Source organism: Panthera onca, chromosome X (genome assembly GCF_046562875.1).
Source record: "Panthera onca isolate mPanOnc1 chromosome X, mPanOnc1 haplotype 2, whole genome shotgun sequence".
NCBI classification, from domain to species: domain Eukaryota; kingdom Metazoa; phylum Chordata; class Mammalia; order Carnivora; family Felidae; genus Panthera; species Panthera onca.
This window is the reverse complement of record NC_138357.1, coordinates 9,991,654-10,013,343: the sequence shown is the minus strand read 5'-3', so window position 1 is coordinate 10,013,343 and position 21,690 is coordinate 9,991,654.

Below are 21,690 nucleotides of genomic sequence, written 5' to 3'. Positions count from 1 at the left end.
ATACACTCTAGCTCCACCCACGTTGTTGCAAATGGCAAGATTTCATTCTTTTTGATCACCAACTAATATTCCACTGTGTGTGTGTGTATATATATATATATATATATATATATATATATATATATACCACCCCTTCTTTATCCATTTGTCAGTTGATGGACATTTGGGTGCATGTGCCCCTTCGAATCAGCATTTTTGTTTCCTTTAGATAAATACCTAGCAGTGCAATTGCCGGGTCGTAGGGTAGTTCTATCTTTAATTTTTTGACGAACTTCCATACTGTTTTCCAGAGTGGCTGTACCAGTTGGCATTCCCACCAACAGTGCAAGAGGGTTCACTTTCCTCCACATCCTCGCCAACATCTGTTGTTTCCTGAGTTGTTCATTTTAGCCATTCTGACAGGGGTGAGATGGTATCTCACTGTGGTTTTGATTTGCATTTCCCTGATGACGAGTGATGTTGAGCATCTTTTCATGTGTCTGTTAGCCATTTGGATGTCTTTGCAAAAGCGTTTATGCCTTCCACCCATTTTTTCACTGGATTATTTGTTTTTTGGGTGTTGAGCTTGATAAGTTCATTATAGATTTTGGGTACTAACTTTTTATCCAATATGTCATTTGCAAATATCTTCTCCCGTTCTGTCCACTGCCATTTAGTTTTATTGATTTTTTCCTTCCCTGTGCAGAAGCTTTTTATCTTGATGCGGTCCCAATAGGTCATTTTTGCTTTGTTTCCACTGCATTTTGTTAATAAATATTTGTGAACTAACAAATGAAATGAGAATACTCTCAGCCAAGATTCTAGTAGTAGTAGAGGTTAATTACTAAGACCTAGGCTGAGAGTACTGGTCAAAAGTTTAACAATTTCTTGTGTTTGTCAGAATCATTAGGGTTTACAAGAATGTATAGATTTTGTTCTAAGATAGATTGGACATGAACATAAAGACCCATACGGTCAACCTTGGGTTTCAGTGCTTCTACATTTTTACTTATTTTTGAGAGACAGAGCACAAATGGGTGAGGGGCAGAGAGAGAACGAGACACAGAATCCGAAGCAGGCTCCAGGCTCTGAGCTGTCCGCACAGAGCCAGATGCGGGGCTCAAACCCATGAAGCGTGAGATCATGACCTAAGCCGAAGTCGGGCGCTCAACTGACTGAGCCACCCAGGCACCCCTGGTTTCAGTGCTTCTAACGCTTCAACAGGAGCTTCATAAAGAACAAAAATTGTGGCCTAGCTTGCTCAGGATAATGACTGCAGCTTATCGCAAGTGAAACATCTATGTATCTAATAATTACATTAGGTTTAATCAAACTAAATTGATAATATTTGACAATTTTTAACCTAAAAATGGAGATTTCATGTTTCAAACTGATAATTCCCAAGTGTCTCGAATCAGTTATTTTTTTAAGTTTATGCATTTATTGAGAGAGACAGAGAGAGAGAGAGAGAGAGAACATGCGCACCAGTAGGAGAGGGGCAGAGAGAGGAAGAGAAAGAGAATCCCAAGCAGGCTCCGTGCTCTGCCTGGAGCCTGATGTGGGGCTCCATCTTATGACCGTGAGATCATGACCTGAGCTGAAATCAAGAATCAGATGCTTAGCTGACTTAGCCACTCAGGCCCCCCTCGAATCAGTTATTTTGTGACCTTCCCAAATGGAGTGCTCTTATTGGAAAGACCGTATCAGCCACCCGGGAAGAAACTGTCCTATCTCTTGTCCAGCCTTGGTTATTTTCAGCTCTGTTTGCCTTCAACTTGGACACTGCTCCAATTAGGTGTATCCAGAAATCATGTTAATTTTCCTCCAAACACAAGATGAAATCCACTTCTACCAGCCAATTTCCTTAGAATGTGGCTGAATTCATGAGGCTCTTTCTGGTACAAGTGATAGAAACCCAACTCAAAATGAACTGGCTTAAACAAAAAATGGGGATTTACTGGCTCATAAACTGAGAAGTACAAATTGAGATGCTGAGTCTAGAGGCTCAAATCGTTCTGTCTCGCCATCTCTTTGTTTTGCTTAGCTGTATTCTACATAGATGTGCTCTACGTGTGATGGGTAAGATGGTTACAGATATCTCTAGTCTCACACTCTCCTTAGTTAATCTAGTGGAAAATTTCTTTCTTCCAATTTCTGCACTTTGGGGAAGATACTTAGGAGCTCTCCATGAGTCCAGTATCCACTTTTGGGCCAACATTGTACCCAAGAATGAAATATGGATCAAATAATTGACAATTCTAGTAGGAGCTCAAGTAGGAAAGAATGAGGGCCTCACCTATAAGGTTTTAACTCTGATCAAAAGAGAGGATAAGGAAAATGCACAGCGAGGGCAATGATAATCACCACAAGTCCATTTTTGTGTATATATTTGGCACAAGAATTCAAGGAGTCTTCTTGAAACCTGCCTGGCACATACTTCAGGCCTAACTAAGATAATCACCTAAACTCATCTTTCTTTCTAGGATTTAGCTTTGCATTGTGGCACTATCAACCCAAAGGCATCCCCGTGAATCCTAGGGACAGGTTGGTTTCAGAAGAGGGAACTTTTGTGATATTAGGTGAGTCCCTTTTGAGTCAGTGGGGGAGGCATCTAGCTTCTCTTGTACTGATGGATATTGTTTCTTATTAAAAAGCAGTAAGTAGAAAGATACAATTATGGAATCCTAAGAAGACAAAGCATTACCAAGGACCAAGTAGACTCTAGAAGGCAGTCAACAATAGGTTTAAAATTACACATGTTAACACCACCAAGGAAAATTGAAAGCAATAATATTAAATTTCCTGGAGGGTTTAGGCAATCAAATTCTTCAAGAAGTGAAGCTACGTAAAGAGCTATGCCACGACATTATAATGAGGATCTTAGGTAGAAAGTCATGTGCAGAGGACCCTTAGGCCAGCCTAGAGGTTCTCCACCTAGCTGGGGAGTTTTATTTGCTTGTTTATTTGATTATCCCAAATCCCAGGACTCACCCCAGACCAGATGTTCTGAAATTTTTGTGCCGATTAAAGTAATGAATGAGAAGTGAGCTCTCCCTGATGATATGTGGGTTTCCCAAACATGGAAAGGATGATCAGGTTCAGGGAAGCTTATGAGTATGACAAACGCTGTTTGTAGTAATAGTGTCACCAGTAATGGTGTTACATGAATCATTATCATCGATTTTCCCAAATATTATTGTCATAAAGGTTTCCGCATCGAGTCTCTTACACAGCACATAGACATTGTCACAGAGACCTGTCCAGGAAATTAAACCTAATTCAACGTTTCTTAATGTAATGTTGACAAAGAATAGATGTCTTTCTTTTTTATTATTTGTCAAAATTTATATGACCAAGAAGAACTCTTTGGTTGATATAAAATACAAATATTGCTTAGTCCTGCCATGGATCGGTTAGGGGTGATTACACCTACTGGAAGGAGGCACAGGTGGTGGCTTTCTTCCACAATCATGTACCATTTCATTTCAACAAGCAATTTGAAGTCACAGTTAAGTCTTTTCTATATTCCTTTTTTTTTTTGATGTCTTTTTTTTTCCCTGTCACAGACTCACTGTCCATAAGTTGGCTGTAACAGGAAACACCCAAGTGGATGCTAACATATTGCCATAGATAACAACAATGAAAAGTGTAATATCTTTTACCATATAAGATGCTGTTCTCATTCCAGCTAGTGACAAGAAACAATTGCTACTATATCAACTGTGACTGTTTCAAACCTTAATGTAACTCCCGGGAAACTTGAAGGGGCATGTTTTTCTTCCAGAAAGGTGCGATGTGAACTTCTCTGATGAGATTATGGCATTGGAAACTCAGCTGGGTTTAGCGATGGGCAAAAAAAGCAGTGTCAAAGCATAAAGCATAATTTTTATCTTTATGGTAATAAAGCAGTCTGGCAAATCCTGAACTTGACGTGTTGTAAAATGTCTTCCTGGGGCGGTTGTCTGCCTCATTTCCCACTAGTACAGGACACTTTTCAATATAAAGCTGACAATAGGGCCAAATAAGGAGTTTACTAAGATGTTCATTTATACAGAGTTAAGGATGGTTTGGTCCAGAGATGGAAAATACGAGCAAATGGAAGCCGTATCAGATTGTAGATAGACAGGCTAAATGAATAATCCATTTAAAGGAGCCAGACAGAGAGGAAGAGCAGTGAAAAAAAAAAAAAAATAGATACAGAGGAGTCCTCGAGAGAGCAAGAGCTTGGAGATGATTAGAGACAGAGCAAGGAGAAATCCTCATGCCTGTGAGAAGATACTGCAGTTATTTTTCAATGGGCTCCGGGGGGCCTCAGGGACTGGAAAGAGGAAGCCACTGAAAGTGCTCCTGTGGTGATCTTTCTACATTAATTATCCCAACTCAATACCTTCCAAAAGGTATTTATTAAGCACCCTCTACGTATAGAGTGCTGCATTAGATCCAAGCTTCCTGGCAGTAGTTTACGGCGAAGAAAGGGATTCCTTTCATTGTCCGTGTCCCCTCTAGTTGATTGGTAACAGCTGCGTGGACCTCTCCGTTGATGAAGATTCTGAGAGTATATTTGGGCTCAGCAGGAATGACTGCCCCAAAGTCTGTCATGTCCCCTTTATGGGGTTTTTGGTGAGAATTAAATGAGATAACAGCTCTAGAAAGCTTAGCCTAAGGCCCGGAACAGAGCAAATTAGGTGAATAAGAGGTCCTCTAGTAGAAAGCACTGCAAAACTAAAAATCAAGCATACTTAAAGAGTAAGGAAAACTGGCTCATTAACTGAAAGGTCCAAAGGTTGGGTATGTTTCACTCAGAGTTTGAACCACAGATTCATGATGCCAACAGTGGTTCTATTTCTCTATGATGATCGCCGCTCTGCTCTCCTACCTAGTCTAGATTTTTCCGAAAACTGGCTTCCTTCATGGGAACAAAATAGCTCCAGCAATTCCAGGCCTTACATCCATACATCCAACCCAGCAGCCCATACTGGAGTGAGCTTCTATGCAACAAATGGATAATGGATGTTGGGGTTTTAGCTACCAATATCTATTACGTAAGCACTCGATAAAGGTAAACTTCTAAATATTCTTAGTAAGATGGGTGACCGGTGGCTTTTGTGCTACAGGTTTGCCAAATCTCGTTTCATCCACTCAATATTATATTTGTCCAACTTATATTTTAGTAAACAAGTCAAAAGTAGTCATAGAGTAAATGAACGGATCAATGAGTTCTAACAGCAAGGCTGATTCCTTTGCATAAATCTAGCCTTGGAAAACTCAAGGTTGTTTGTCCAATACAATCTACCCAGAGGAATACTGGTCAAAACCAGTTACACATCACTGGGTTTCTAGCCACGTGCCTGCTCTTGTTAGACGAAGAGATCAGAATTTGTGCACTCTCTACCAACCCTGATTCCACTATTTCCTGACCATCATACTTGCTGATGGATCATTTCATAGATCATTCTTCTCTCCTCTGGCCCTAAGACCAGCTGTGATTCACTCATTATGTAGGGCTTAGTAGAAAGCCTACAAGTAGCTGCGCACCAATCAAACCCTTATCTAGCTAGCTCTAACTGTGTACCAGGTATTGTATTCAGAGCCAGAAATACCCTGAGAAACTCACCAGGATGTGATGAATGCTATAACACAGATACAACCAAGGTCCTAAATGACTATAGTAGAAGGTAACTTCCTTTGCCTGGAGCAGTGAGAAAAGCTCCCTATGACGAGGTAGGCTTTGAGTTCAGTCTTTGGGCTGAAAGAATTAAAGTAATATGACCCTACAATAAACTATATATGTGTTACCCAAATCCACCAAAAAGACTTTGAACAACTTGAGATTCCTTATTTCTATTAACTGAACTATGTGTTCTACAAGTTAGGTATTTACTTGTATATTTTTAATTGAAAAACTTACAGAACTCTATCAGTCATTCATATTTTATGTAATTTTATTCCGCCAGAGTGCTTCTGTCATAATTCTTATAGGTATGTCTTGCTCTAAAAGATTGGGAATTAGATTTGAGCTCATAACTACAGAGCTTTTATTTAACCTGTGATTACTGTGCTGTGCTGTGATGTAACTAGAATCATGGAATAATACGGATTTCAGTGTAGCCTGAAGATTCTGTGACAGGACATATTGATTGTATACATTTCTTAATTCTTAATTTACCTTTGTTCTTAGTTCACAGGACAGACAACGGTTGAGCAAATGGTCACGGCCACATTCTTAAAAACGGGCAAAGAATCAGAAGCAAGATCATACGAGATAGGACATCATGCTCACCTTACTCCCGATGTCCTTGAATGCTGTTGGAGGAAAAAGGCTTTGTTTTATAATTAACAGAAAAGCAAAACCTTTACCTCCCTCACGACTTTGCTTCCCTGACAGATAAACATGAAGGATAATCTATTTCTACTTAATCATTTCATACATGGAGAAACTGAGGTCCATGTTTCCTATCCTACCTGTGAGCCAATGATCTTTCTACGATAATTACCTCAACTGAATCCATTTCAACAGATATTGTTAAAGATTTAATTATTTTTGAGAGAGAGAACACAAGCGGGAAAGGGGCAGTGGGGGGTGGGGGGCAGAAGATCCTAGGCGGGCTCTGTGCTGACAGCAGCAAGCCAGATATGGGGCTCGAACTCATGAACCGTGAGATCATGACCTGGGCTGAAGTTTGGACGCTCAACTGACTGAACCACCCAGGTGCCCCCAACAGATATTTTTAAAGCATCCTATGTGTATAGAGTGCTACACTAGACCCAGGGCTTTCAGGCAGCTTACAATCAAGTGCTTGTTTCTTTTTCTTTCTCTTCCCAGCACCTAGCACAATATCTTACACAATATCTTATCTGTTACTTGAAATGATGAATTGCAGTGTGAGGTTTTTGCACAGCCAAGTGTATGAGGAAAGAAGGAAGAGAAATTGTCAAATGCACCAATATATTCTCCTTCACTTATTGCATCCTAACTAATACAAACATAAGTTCCAAATCATCTCTTTTTGTCAACAAATATTCAGTTAGAGCTAATTATGCAAAAGAAAAGAACGCTGTCGGAGAAATTTTAAGAACACATTGAGAGGGAATTCGTGTCAAGATGTAATTTGTCAGCCTGGGTGAGTATGGCAAAAGATGCATTAAAAAGGGCTTAAAAGCTTTGAAGACCGTATACAGATGCTTTAAGAAAGAGAGACGAGGGAAAAGTTCTATTAAACCACCTCTTACATTTTAAGTATGCATTTCATGGTGTTAACATTTTATGTTGCTGGCTAGTTTGGCTCATTAAAAATTGTAAATGGTATAGTGTAGAGACAAAGAGAGAAAGTAAGATCAAAAGCACAGGGACATTAAAGATGTGCTGTTTCAATACGTTCATTAAGCTGCGCTCCCATACACTATTACAATCGCAATAGACGTCAATGAGGCTTCCATTATCATCAACAGGAGTGGTCACAATGGCTCTTTCAAATCCATTATCTCTAATGTCAAAGAGTCCATCTAATCTGTACTTCTTCAGAGCTGAGGCACTTCACCACTAAACTTCTGCTTTTGTTTTTTGACTACGATTTTGCTATTGTATCAGGTTGTACAAGTACAATCCCAGAAGCTTTTCAATGTCAACCAGCAGACATCTTGGCCCTCTCTCACATTATGTACCCACCAACTTCAGCTACCGTTATGAACTGAATGTCTGTGTCCGCCCCAAATTCCTATGTTAAAGTTCGAACCCCAGTGTGAAGGTGGGTTAGAGGTGGGGCCTTTGGGAAGTAATAGCTTTGGATGAGGTCTTGAGTGCCAGGCCCTCATGAGGGGATTAGTGTCCTTATAGCAACAGGAAGAGAGACGAGAGCTCACTTTCCCTCTCTCCCAGCCACTTGAGGACACAGGGAGAAGACAGCAGTCTGCAAACCAGGAAAAGAGCCCTCAGTAGGAACCAGATTTTCTGACACGGCGATCTTGGAATTGCCAGCCTCCAGAACTTGTGAGAAATAAATTCCTCTTGTTTAAGACACTAAGTCTATGGTAATCAGTTACGGCAGCCCGAGCTGACTAAGACAGCTACACAACTGGTATTTTCATCTGGAATGCACAGGCTCGTAACTTCGTGCATATATGTATGTATGCTTGTGGGAGATATTTCATTTTGCAATGAAAGTTACACAAAGTCTTGTATCTGCAAAATAGCAGTATACGATGAATAAAATGTCTTAGAGTTGCATGGACTACTATGGACACTTGTGCTACAATCAAATGGAACCCAATCTGTGGGAGATGTTTAATGTTATTTAATTTAGGGAAGCAGCTTTTATTTTTTTAAACCATTCAATAGTTTTCGTCAGGGTACGTTTGGACCTCCAGTATATCAATTGGATTATAGTAAAGACCTTCTAGCCTGAACCTTTTACTTTACAGATGAGGAAACTAAGTATCAACGAGAGGACAAGATTTATTTAATTCCACGCGGCCAATAATGGGCAAAGTCAAGTCATAAAACGAGCTCGTTCTATTATAACATGTAGGTTTTAATCACACTTCTACCACTAACTAGCTGCATTATTTAAGCAGGTCACTTAAACCCTCTGAGTCTCAGTTTCATCATTTGCAAAATGAGGATAATAAGGTACCTACTTGATAATATCTATCTGTAAGGATTATATGAAGTGCTCTATGTGAATATTTCTAGTAAACTATAATGTGCTATACAGATTATTACTTATCTTCCTCCTCCTCCTCATCATCATTATCATCATCACCATTTCCTGACCCCAAACACAGTATTTTTGCCATCATATATGGAGCTTTTGGCTTTATTTTAGCAGTAGAGTCCTTTATTCAAACATAATCTTCCTTTGCCTTATCCCCGGGAGCCCTGGAAGGGCTCAGCAGAACCCTGAGGTTACAGGAAATACACTTAGAAAATGCTGCGTGTCTGTTTTCTTTTTCACCGATGGACAATATATTTACTTTTGTCTACATTTCATCTCAGACCTTCTGAAATCGAAGTAGGTAGAGATTTCTTTTCTGTTTCTAAGAATCAGCAGGAATAACTGAGACAGTCTCATGCGGAATAGGTTAAACCGCACGGAACGATGTTAACAGGACAGTTAGACCTATTTAGGCTGGGCCTGCAATATTCAGAGGTCTTTCCTCTCACCCAGAGGCTTGTTAGTCAGTTCATACCTAGTCATTAAGGCCCCACGAGATCTGGCATATACCATTCAAGGGCACCAGCGGCACAGAGAGCTCCAAAAATCCTCGTATTGATTAAGCAAGGAGGGTGCGATGTGGTGAATCAAGGAATACTGTTATCACCATTGACGTTCTTCTGACATTTATGATCTCATTTAATCCTCAAACTGACCTTCTGAGGAAACTAGAACTTCCCTTCCAGAATGATACATCAGAGCCTCAGAGAAGTTCATTGACCTCTCGAGCAAGAGAGCCTGGATTCAAAATAAGCTCTATCAGATTTCAAAGCTCTTGCTCTGTTAAATCCCTGAGCCGCAGGAAAATTCATTCATTCATTCATTCATTCATTCGCAGGAAAATTCATTCACCCAACGAAAATTATCCATTGCCACTGTGTTCAGGGCATTATATGAAAATGAAATAAATAAGTGAGGTTACATTCCATAAAATTCCAGAATAATAAAAATAATACACAGGCAAATTTATGCATGATCGGAAGCTTCTGGATTGACACGGTATTTTGAAACCTATGATAGCAATGATTTACTTGCGTGACACTATGTTTCTCGTCTTCATTCTTAGAAGTCATACACTGTCAAGTTATACCTTAGGAATCAAATGCTACCGTGGGTAAAAGATACAACAGCTTGTAGGTTTAGATAATCTTGCTAGAACTCCATGCATTTAAAAGCCTTCTAGCTACCAAATTGTGTCTGGAAATTAATTTAGTTTTATATTTATTTTTTTTTAAATTTTTTTAATTTTTTTTTAATTTAGTTTTATATTTGTACATACATATGTACACTGGGACATCATCAACCTTGACACATCCGAAAACATGGTGTTTTAACTTATATAGCTACAGACAGATTGAGGTTGATAAAAAAAATAGATGTAAAATATAATTGCCTTAAAATGGACAGAGAGTAAGATTTATAGAAGGAATTCAAGGATTGGGGTCTAGATCTGACTTTTCGTCTAACTGTACATTCCCTTCCTTACCTAAGTAACTTGATTACCATTCCCTGAGAGTCCTTCTCAGCTTGCACATAATGGGACTTGGGCTGGTCATGCTTAGGGACTAGTTTTAGGACTAGCAGACTATATTCTCCTACTCTGAAAGTCTCTCTCCCTTTTTCAATACATACACATTGCATGAAAAGGAAATAGAGATAATCATCAAAAAGAAAGAAAACTAAAACATTGATACCACCAAACCCCACCACTGAAAGATAACCACTTATTAAAATGATACATAGACATCCTGATATTTCCAATACTTGTCATATAACTATAGTCCATATATATTCATATATATATTAAAGCAATCTCCTCATATTGTTGGACTTTTAGAGATTCCCATTTTCAACTTGTTATTATCAAGGATGATATTACGGTAACCATATTAGTAACTATGCCTTATCATGAATATTCTATTAAGTAATTGGTATCAATTTCAAAAGATTAAATTAACAGTCAAAAGCTAATTTTAAAATACTTTTGGGGCACCTGGGTGGCTCAGTTGCGTAAGTGTCTAGCTCCTGATTTCGGTTCAGGTCATGATCTCACAGGCATGAGATCTCGCCCCACGTTGGGCTCTATGCTGAGCACGGAGCCTGCTTAAGATCCCCTCTCTCCCACTCCCTCTGCCCCTCCCCCACTCGCACATGCTCACGTGTTTTCTCTCTCTCTCTCCCTAAAAACAGATCGATAGGTAAATAAATAAAATACTTTTGATATGCGACTTCTAATGGCCTTCCGGACACACTGTAAATATACATTCCCATCAGTAGGGAATGAGAATATCCTTTCTTCACACTCTTAACAAATACTCGGTGCCACTATTCTTCTTATTATTTGCTGATAGGATGATTATGATCGTCATGTAACAATATTCCTGGAATATGGTGAAGCCGTTTGATCTATAGAGCTGAATCTTTGATTAGTTACAAACATTTTCCCGAGGCGTCTTGGAAATTATCTCATCTTTTCTTCCTCAGAGATACTAATTATGAGTATATGAGGTCACCTTCGTTTACTTTCCATATCCACCATTAGCTGGATATCAGTAGTTGTATACCTTTACCTTTGGAAAGAGGTTCTTGCGAATTTTTTTTACCTTTGGGGTGAGATACCTACTTTAGAGAAGATAACGATCAGTTGGCTTTGCCCAGGAAGAGGTGCACCAAGTATGTGTTCTCTCCTGGCATCTTCCTTCACGTGAGTCTAGATGTTGCCGTGGTTGGCAATTCCTCTTTATATATTTTGAAGTAGAGAGCTATTCCTATACAACTGTTTCCTTATTTTACCAAATGTGAAGATCTCTTCTTGTCTTGAGAGATTAGAAAGAATTTAAGTTTGTTAAACCTAGTACTGTCCCCTCAGTGTTTTATTATTCATAAATCCACATTTGGTATGAATACCAAATAATATACGTCCACGTTTTGTTAGGATATGTTTTCTTCTATCCTTTCAACAAAAGATAAACTTAAAAGATCTAAGTTTCGGGTAAAATTTCAAAGAAACATTCAGAAGACACGAAAATGAAACACTTAAATAACTTTCTTAAATGGAAAACTATTGTTACGCTCTTTGCACAATACGAACTTGACATTCTTGTCAGACTGAGCCTCCTTTGCTGGTCATATACAAGCTATTCACTTGTAGCCATTCTGAGTTCTGTAATATTGCCACTTCTGAACTTTGAAAACAGGCACTTTGACATTTTGCCATTTCATCATGAGGTAGGACCTCAAACTGATCTCAATGATCTCATATAAACTTTTCTTAGGCTGATAGTGAAAATAAATCATGCATTTTTTTTAAATTCGAAAAGTAGAATAAGAATAGTCATCATTTATACTATCTTAAATCTCATTTATTGATGAATTCTGTTTATTGCTGACCCATCACTGCTTTAGATGACCTATCCACCTCCCTTACCTATTTATTATCCTACAACCCTCAACGAAGTGTGGTATTACTTGGTTAAACCAGTTTATGGTTTGGAAATAGGTACAAGCCAACAACAAAAAAAACAACTGTCCTTCTATTTCTCAAAGCTACCTTGTCACTTACTAGACATGGTCTATTCCTCAGAACTCTAGAATTCTTATCACCTGCCATTCACATTTGAATTCGATACCTTTTCATCTCTAGCGTGAAGTCCAAATAGAGACTTACAAGAAAAAAAGTAATATTAGAAACAGATAACATATCTACTATTCGAGAATTATCAAGCGGGTTTGACATATGAAGCTGAACTTCATCTAAATATCAGCTGACTATCTAGTTCTCGTTAAACACTTTCCATTTACATTCTCGGCAGAAATTTGGGATATGGTGATACTGCTCTTGCTACCCACTTCGCTCCTGCTTCCCTATGTCCTAGCCTGACAGAACCACTTGAAACTTCGAATGTGCTATGTTTTCTCTAGCTTCCCTGCTGCTTGCTTCTGTTTTTCCCTCTGCTAGAATACCCCTATCACATATTTCATCTTACTGCGTATTTTATCTTATTAACTTAAATATTGAGTCTTCAAAAGTCAGCTCAGGTGCAACATGCTCCATAAAGCCAATCCTTACCCCACCCTCACACGAGTTGAAGCAGGCGTATCTAGAGCACGTTGAGTGTCACCCAATCACTATCCCACATTGAACATTTCCTCAGCTGTATTAGTATTCTGCACTTGATTGTGAGCTCCGTGAGAGTTATGTATGCCCAGCGCCTCAAAGAGAGCATGACTCAAAGGAGGAGCTCAGCAAATATTTGTTAAATGAGGGAATGGGGAGTAGCTATAGAAAGCGCCATGTGCCTAGGTAAATGGAAAAATTACACGAAACTGTTTTATTCATATTCACAAGATCTACGTAGGGTAAGTAGCACAGGTATTATTGATACAATTTTATAGAAAGGTAATCATCTCCTAAGAGATCAAGTCAGTTTGCCAATGTAATTTATTTGGTAAGTGGAAAGAGCCCTCTTTCTGTTATTTCCTTCCTTCCTTCCCTTTTTCTTTTCATTCTTTCTTTATAAATTAAAAGCCACTTTACTGAGGCATGGTTGACATACAAAAAGGTGTGAATTTTTAATGCATACAACTTTGTAAGTTGGAGAATAAATATACAACTTGAAACCATTACCACAATCGATGTTAAAAACATATACGTGATCTCTAAAAGTTTCCTCCCACCTTATTTATCTATTTATGTAGTAATAAGAATACTTAACATAACATCTACCCTCTAGGTAAAATTGTAAGTATACGTTAGAGTATTGTTAACTATAGGCACTATGTTTTACAGCAGATCTCTAGGACTTATTCATCCTGTGTAACTGAAATTTTGTACACTTTGACCAACAGCTATTTTCCCCTCCCCCAAAACCTGGTAACCACCAATCTACTCTCAGCTTCTGTGAGTTTGACTATTTCAGATTCCTCATTCGTAGAAATGAAATTGTATAGCATTTGTTCTTCTGTGACTTATTTTACTTAGTATAATGCCTTCTGTCTAGATCCATGTTGTTGCAAATGGCAGAATTTTCTTATTTTCAAAGGGTGAAAAATATTTTAGTGTGTGTGTGTATGTGTGTTCCATTTTCTTTATCCATTTATCTGTCTATAGACTCTTAGTTTATTTCCATGTTGTGGCTATTGTGAATAACGGTGCAATGAACTTGGAACGCAGACCTCTCTTTGAGATCCTGATTTTAATTCCTTTGGATACATACCCAGAAGTGGGATTGCCAGATCATATAACAGTTCCACTGAACTTTTTGAGGAAAATTTTCACAATAGCTGCACCCATTTATGTTTTAATCTTGTATGACGGTCCTGTTTTCTCCGCATCTTCACCAACACTTGTTCTCTTCATTTGTTGATAATAGCCATTCTAATGGGTGTGAGGTTTTCTGACTGTGGTTTTGATTTGCATTTCCCTGATGATTCGTGATGTTGAGCACCTTTTCATATACCTGTTGGTTATATGTCTATTCAGATCCTTTGCCCATTGTTAATAATTGTGTGTGTGGGGGGGGCAGATACTGAGTTGGAGGAGTTCCTTATACAATTTGGATATTAACCCTTTATCTATAAGATTTGCAAAGATTTTCTCCCATTCTGTAGATTGCCTTTTTCTCTCTGTAATTGTTTCCTTTACTGTGAAGAATCTTTTCAGTTTGACATAGTCCCACTTGTCTATTTTTGCTTTTGTTGCCTGTGCTTTTGATGTCATATCCAAGAAGTCATTGCTAAGACCAATGTCAAAAAGCTTTATCTTATATTTTCTTCTCGGAGTTTTTATACTTTCCGGTCATATGGATCAAGTCATTAACCCATTTTAAGTTAATTTTTGTGTATGATTTGAGATAAGAGTCCAATTTCATTCTTTGGCATGAAGGCCAGTTTTCTAACACAACTTTTTGAAGATACTAGCCTTTCCCCATTGTATATTCTTGGCATTCTTATGAAAGATCAACTGACTATATATGCATGGGCTCACTTCTGTGCTCTCTATTGTGTTTCAATGGTTTATATGCCTGTTGATATGCCAGTAAGATATTGTTTGATTACCGAAGCTTTGTAGTATGTTTTGAAATCATGAAGTGTGATGCCTCCAGCATTGTTTTTCTTGATCAAAATTATATTCACTATTCAGTCTTTTGTGGTTCTATATAAATTTTAGGATTTTTTCCTGTTTCTGTCAAATATGTGCATAGGGTTTATATAGGGATTACATTAACTCTGTGGGTTGTTTTGGGTAGGGTGGACATGCTAGCAATATTAATTCTTGCAATTATGAGCATGAAACATATTACTATTTATTTGTGTCTTTTCAAACTTTTCATACCAATGTTTCATGGTACTTCTAAGGTAGGTCTAGTGGTAATGAATTCCCTGTTTTTGTTTGTTTGGGAAAACATTTGATCTCTCCTTGGTTTTTAACAGACAGTTTTGTTGGATATATTATTCTTGGTTGGCAGTTTTTTTTTTTCATTCAGCATTTTGATTATATTATCTCAGTCCTTCCTGGCCTGCAACATTCCACTGAGGTATCCCTTTATTGTGTTATGGGGGTTTCCTTGTATGTGATGAATTGTTTTTCTATTGCTGCCTTCAAAATCCTCTGTCTCTGACATTTAACAATTTAATGATCATGTGTCTCAGTGTAGACTCCATTAGTTCATTCTATTTGGAAACTTTGGGGCTTCATGAATATAGATGTCCATTTCCCTCCCCCAGTTTGGGAGCTTTTCAGCCATTATTTCTTTAAATAAGCTTTCTGCCAATTTCTCTTTCTGTTCTTCTGGGACTCCCATAATATATATGCTGGTTGGTTTGATAGTGTTTATTAGTCCCATAGGCTTTCCCTACTCTTTTCCATTCTGTTTTGTTTTGTTCCTCTGACTGTATAATTTCAAATATTGTCTTGGAGTTCATGGATTCTCTTCTGCTGGAGTCTGCTGTTGAAGTTCTGTATTGAATTTTCAGTTCAGTCATTGTATTCCTCAGTTCCAGAATTTCTGTTTGGCTCTTTTTTATGGTTTTTATATCTTTGCCGCATTTGTGATTTTGTTCAGATATTTTTTACATATTTCATTGAATTGTCCATCTGTGTTCTCTTGTAGCTCACTGAGCATCATTAAGACAATTATTTTTGCATTCTTTGTCAGACGATTTATAGATCTCCATTTTATTTGTTATCTATCACTACAGCTTAATTTGTTCCTCTTAGGTTGTCATGTTTCCCTGATTCTTCGTGTTCCTTATAACCTTGTGCTGGTATCTGTGCACTTGAAGAAGCAGTCACCTCTCCAATTTTTATGAACTAGTTTAGAGAGGTAAGCCCTTCACCAATCATTGCAGCCAGAGACTCTAGAGGATTTCTCAATTCTTTTCTACGGGTGTGCCGGCTCCACTCCTATCATTCCTTCCTGGGAAGGAATATTTAGGATTGTGTGCCCATTCTTGATCCCACAGAGCTGTTCCAAGTGCTTAGAGCCACCCACTCCTTTTCCTAAAGGAATGCCCCAAAACATGGATGCTGGGGGCAAGTTCCACTTCTCTCCCTCTCTTCTGAAGGAGATGTTTTAGGGTTTTGCACCTCTTCCTACCCCACAGAGCCATACTGGGTGTTGAGAGTAACCTGACCCTTTCTTTTCTCTAGGGCAGGGCAGAGATGCAGGGACAATGGGCACAAGCTCCACTACTCTCCTGCCCTCCTGAAGGGGCAGTCTCAGAGTGGTGTGACTTCTCCCAATTCTGCAGGGTGGAGGCAGCTGCTGTGGTCCAAATGCTATCTGCAGGAGCATGCACATGTGATATGTGAGGACACACGGGTTGCCATCCACAAGGGTGCATGGGAAGCCATATCTGGTGGTACCTGGGGCACTGGCTGCAAGGTCATATGGGGCACTGACTGTGAGGGTGCATGTGGGATAGATGGCCGGTGGGGTCTGCACATGGGTGGGCTGGCTAGAAGGATCTGTGAGCAGGTTAACTGACAGGGTCTGTGGGAAGGCCAGCCGTGGGATTTGCAAACTGGTCATTTTAATCCACATGTCAGTGGCCCCTATTTGTTTTTAGCTGCCCCCAGACATTCAGCCATGCTGATTCCCTCTGGATACTGGGTGAGATGAGAAAGAAGCTGGCCTCTCAAGCAATGTCTCAAAAGCTTGGGGATGTCAGACACTTCACTCAGTCTTTCCCCCACAGGAGAAATCATGGGCAGAGACAGTCTGTCTCCACACTAACCTATGCCAGCTTGGGGGAGGGTTGATGTGGGTAAAGTGAAATGGTTCTTACTGTTTTCAGTATGGCTGTTCTTGACTCTTCTGCTCCACTAGTGTGCTGAAACCTCTCAATCATCTCTGGAACTTTCACAAAGGTGTTTCATCTGTAGATCATTGTCAAGTCAACATTTCTGGAGTGGGGTGGAGTGGTGGGTAAGGTCTAGGACCTCCTGCACTGCTATCTTGATATAAAGCTGTTTCTTTATCCTGTCCTTCCATCCATCATTTCATATTCCAAATACTGCTAGACATTGGGGATACTGATACAAACAAGACACAATTTATACTTTTCAGTGGAAGCCATGGATTTATGAATAGAAAATAGTAAAAATATAGTTGTGTGGAAGATATACTGGACTATTGGGTAGAGGAAGAACACTGTGTTAGTTAAGACCCTCTGAACAGCAGATGCCAGGATGAGATTAGGTATTGAGAGATTTGTCATAGAAATGCCTATTAGGGAAAAGTAAAAGGAACAGTAGGGGCAATGGAGGGAGCCATGAGGCTATGATACAGATCGAATCCCTCTGAAGGAGAGAAGGAAGGAATGAAGGTTGAATAGATGGAGATCTCAGAGTACAGGGCAATTCTATTTCAATGAGGCCAGTGAGAAGTTGTACAACTTGCAGGAATGAGCCTGCCATAGTATTTATTCAATTCTCATTAACTGAGAGAAGACCATGGGATATGTGACCTCAGTGCAAGTGTAGTATTGGATTCAGAATGAAGCTGCTGGGACCATCTGTCAATTGTGCAACTCGGAGCAGGAGACATGATTGGCACATTTTCATAACTACCACAGACACCTTCTTTATCTGGGGGATTCACAGGAGGAAGTGAGAGACAGGGGGTATGACAGACTTATTATGTTTCAGTCAGCCAAAACAGGAGTTCCAAGAAGAAATATGATATGGTGGTGGTAGTAAAGGTGTGTGTGTGTGTGTGTGTGTGTGTGTGTGTGTGCATGTATGTGTGTGGTGGGGATGGGAGGTAAAACAGACTTCTCTCCAGAAAAAAATTTATTAAATGCAACACTTGCAGACATTTTAGGCACTTATCAGTGTAATCTCTATGAGTTGTGCAATTTATAATTGAATCATTTAAATGTCTGAATGAGTTAAATCAGCGTTGCTGGATATTAATTCACCGAGCAACAGTCACTAGGATTATTATATAGCTAGGGGATGAATCTCCCATTCTCAAATATCTTTTAGAAATACTGAGTTCAAGTAATTTTGCATGGTGTGTGTGTGTGTGTGTGTGTGTGTGTGTGTGTGTGTGTGTTTCCTGAAGATTTTTTTTTCAGAATCTGGGATATACACATTTACATGGTGTCTCCATGAAGAAGATTTAGTATGCAGTGTGTCACAAATGTAATTGGCTGAGGAAACCTATTTCTTGCAGAGCAGCTCTTGTAAGTAGTACTCTGCAGAACATTTTGAGAAATGGTGATTTAGTTGAACAATCTCATATCACTGAAACTTTTTTCACACTTATTGAGGGAATGAGGTAGAGCCCTGGAGTATCATTTTCATAATATAGAAATTCTTTCTATGCTCTGACAGATGTATTGCATAGGAGTGGTCGAGAGCATGGGTTCTGGAATAATGCAGAACCAAAGCGTGATCCCTGTACTTGCCCCTTACTGGCTGGGTGACTCCAGCATTCTGTGCTATGATATTCTGGGCCTCAGGGTCTGCAATGCAAAATGAGGATATTACGCATCCTTCCCTTGAAGAGTTGTTCAGAGGGTTAAATGAAAACTATGCAAATCAGCTCACACCTAGTAAGCACCTTATAAATGTTAGCTGTTATAATTAATAAACATTTCATCAGAATCCATTTCCCTAATGTGTAGAAACACTTTGAAGGAATAAGTCATCTGTATTAGCTGTGGCTCACTCTGAGATTCCTTCCTTCCTTCCTTCCTTCCTTCCTTCCTTCCTTCCTTCTTTCTTTCCTTCCTTCTTTCCTTCCTTCTTTCTTTCCTTCCTTCCTTCCTTCCTTCCTTCCTTCCTTCCTTCCTTCAGTCCTTCCTTCCTTTCAGATTCATCTCAGTATATACCGTAAGGTGGCAGAGGAGGGTGATAAGGCCAAGAAAGAAGATGTTCAAGGACCCTGGAAGTTGGTAGCTCTAGACTTTGATACTTGCCTTTTTGAAGACAGAACTCCTTTTAAGAGAAGCAAGGCTGTGCTTGGGAGGGAAGACTGAAGCTAAGTCATTCATCGTGAAGGGGCCCATAACAAGCAAACTGCAAGTAATGACAACATCAGGATATGAACTCATAAATATCTGGCTTCAAAAACATGTGCTTTGAAGCCAGATATTTATGAGTTCATATCCTGATATTGTCACTATTTAGTTGGGTGGACTGGAGCTAGTCACTTAAAGTTTCTTGGCTTCATGTTTCTCATTGTAAAATGGACAAATAAAACTTGGGCTGTTACAAGGATCTCATGAGATAATGTATGTAAAGGGTCTAGTGCCACAGCGAATGCATAAGTGGTGCTCAGCCAATGTGAGGCTTGAAAGTTTCAGATATGAGGATTTTCATAACAATTTACATAGAATTTGAACATATCCATCAGGGCTCATTTAATCTAAATGGAAACTTTAAAAAATATCCCTTGCTGGTTTTTTATGGACTGAGAAAGACAGAAATTCAGCCAAGATGCTGAAACAGCCAAAAAAAAAAAAAAAAGAGAGAGAAATATATAAGGTGGAATTATGGCGTGGTACAAGCGGTGTATTTTTCTTCTCAAAACTGAGGTTGTCATTAGCGTCCGTCAGGAGTGATACCACTGTAACAAATGGGAAATGACATCTGGGGGCTTGGACTCCATTCCAATCCCTCTCTAAAAACGAATTCAGAATTGGTCTTTTAAAACAACCATACCCGGGCCCATCCTAAGAGGTGCTGATTCGATTGACATGGGGCAAAGCCTGGCCTGTACTTCTTACAGGCTCTCCAGGAGATTCTAATGCGCAGCCAGAATGAGAACTAGTACTGTTGTTTGCCTAGACACCTATCTCTAAGGCTTGGTAGATATGATGTGAAATCTATCTGTCCTTTGGGTGTAAACATTTTGCAATTGTCTCTCATCTAGGCATAGTACTCTTACAAGCCCTCCTATCACTCTGCTGGGTACAGCAATTCCCTGCCAGTGCCTGTCATCACTCCACTGGGCATGATGGACTGCACCACTGCTATAACAGGCCTGGAAGTTTCTGCCAATCAGTTCCTCTCCATCAGAAAAATCACATTTGTAAAACCGTCTATGTCTGTGCTGGAATGTCGATGTTAGTAGAGCCGGGGCTTTGAATCAGGGAGGCGTATCTGTAACTGCTGCAATCCTTTGGGACTTCCGATTTCCAACACGGAAGCAGTCACAACAAGCAACCGGCACAGATGGGCAAACTCGTGCAACTGCCGTCGGATGTGTTGCCAAATATGGAGGAGAAATTTCAAGTCAAACATTAGAGCATGGGAGAATTGGAATTTGAATATTTTGTTTAATGACGTCAATTCTGTTTTCACATCAGGGTTTGACAAACTTTTTTGCAAAGCTCTACATAGTAAATATTTTAGATGTTGTGGGCCTTAGGCCTCTCTCAAAATGACTCATCTCTTCCATTGTCATGGGAAAGCAGCCATAGATGATGTATTGAAAAAATAAGCATGGCTGTTTGCCGATAAAACTTCACTTATGAAAACAAGTGGCTGGCTGCATTTGGTCCATGGGTCATAACTTGCAAACCCATGCAAGTTTATGGGTTATAGGTTTATAGACGGACGATACTCGACTTATTTGGGGTTATTATGATCCTAGTAATGTTCACTGATGAAATAGAGTCATCTGATATCTGGGACAATAGCAATAAAAGGGTGAAGAGACTGCTATGCAGAGGAAAGCACGCTTAGCTCATCGCAGGTATGACAAGTACCTGTGAACAGGCTGATGCTAAAATGTGTAAGACATTACAGACTGATTAAAACCTCTGGACAGAGGCAGGACGTGAGAGTGTCTTCAGGAATGAAGTCACTGCAATCATACTGGAAACTGTTGAGGAAATTAATTACTCTGATGACCAGGGAACAACCAGAAAATGGATGTTTGGAAAATGACTTTTTAATCCACTTACGTTTGACACTAATTTTTAAAATTTGAATTTAAAAATTGTAGGCCAACAAAGTTCATGCCGCTGAACCGAGGGTGATGTTCTGAAAGTTACAAGCACAACTTGCATACTGAATTAGTTTGGATGAGGAAGAATCTGAGTATTATAAAAAGATTAGCCAAAAAGTACCCCGATGTTAATATTCCGAAGGTTGGGGGGGTCCTAAGGAAGGTCAGTAAATGAGCAGAAGACTTCAGCCATTCAAGGTCTTCAACATGATAGGTTTGTAAGATTTCAACCAGGTCCTATAAACTAGCTCTAAGAAGCATTTATTTGGAAATTTTCCAAACGCCTAAAGTGTGTAAGGAGAAAAGCAGAAGCTAGGAGTAGTTTTCTGCTTCCATGCCCGAGGTATACGTGCACAGAACTGCAATATTCTCCATCGGCTGCAGAATAGTCCACAAACGTGGCCCTGCTGAGATTTGCACAATCCCCTCACGAGCTAGCATTTAGTATCACCTGAATCTCAGAGTTCCATATCCCACATGCTTGTCTAACGGAAGTTACCAAATCAAATTCAAACTTGTGCCAGAAACACAGAATT